The sequence below is a fragment of the Acanthisitta chloris genome, unplaced genomic scaffold (genome assembly GCF_000695815.1).
Source record: "Acanthisitta chloris isolate BGI_N310 unplaced genomic scaffold, ASM69581v1 scaffold6698, whole genome shotgun sequence".
Taxonomy (NCBI): domain Eukaryota; kingdom Metazoa; phylum Chordata; class Aves; order Passeriformes; family Acanthisittidae; genus Acanthisitta; species Acanthisitta chloris.
This window is the reverse complement of record NW_008685377.1, coordinates 32,381-33,266: the sequence shown is the minus strand read 5'-3', so window position 1 is coordinate 33,266 and position 886 is coordinate 32,381.

Below are 886 nucleotides of genomic sequence, written 5' to 3'. Positions count from 1 at the left end.
AAAGGAAAAAGTTTTCAGAATCCCTGAAACCTTTTGTCTTTATGTGGGAGCAGGAGGGAGAAGAGGCTCCTAGAGGTCAGTTGTACATGTGAATGTAAGCCTTGCCTCTCCCATGAGGAGCATCTGCCAGAATCTTCCTATTCCTGGAAATGCATGGATTTAACAAACCTCCAACAATTTTACCTGAAAAACCAGAAGAAAACTCTGCCTCTTGTGTGTTACTAACAGGAATCTCCCATGCCATTCTTCCCCATTTCAAACCCTAGGAATATTCTGCCCAAGAAAAGCAGATGGACAGGCAATTGTCATTGTCCATTGCAATGTCAGTGTAACTGTTTTCTTTATTTCTGTGTGCTGTAAACGTGAAAGGAGATAGCCAAGCCATAAAGTCTTTGCTTTTCCTTCTGAATTCCTCAGTAAGGGAAGCCAGCTTTGCAATCAAGCTTTACTAATGACATATTTTGTTCTTTGCACCATTTTGCTGCTTAAATTTACTGCTTTTTTTTGGTTTTGGGTGGTTTTTTTGCCAAATACGTGATAAAGTCAAGAACATATAAATGGAAGATATATTAAGATTTAGGTGGCCTAATCTAAACATTTCTTTAAGAAGTATTCCATGCTTTGACTATGATTTGGGTCTTCTGGGTGGTTTGTGCAATAGATACTACAAAATAGAACTTATCACACTGATTATCACTAGACTTTCAAACACCAGAGGATCTCTGCCACCAGACTGACGACTGAAAAATTACAACAAGAAAACTTTTTTAAGAGAATGTTATACAGATATCTCATGAAGGACTATCAATCCAGAAGAATATTGCCATGTTTTCAAAAAACTTTGAGCTAAGAATTATTATCCATGCTGCACAGAGGACACCTTAAC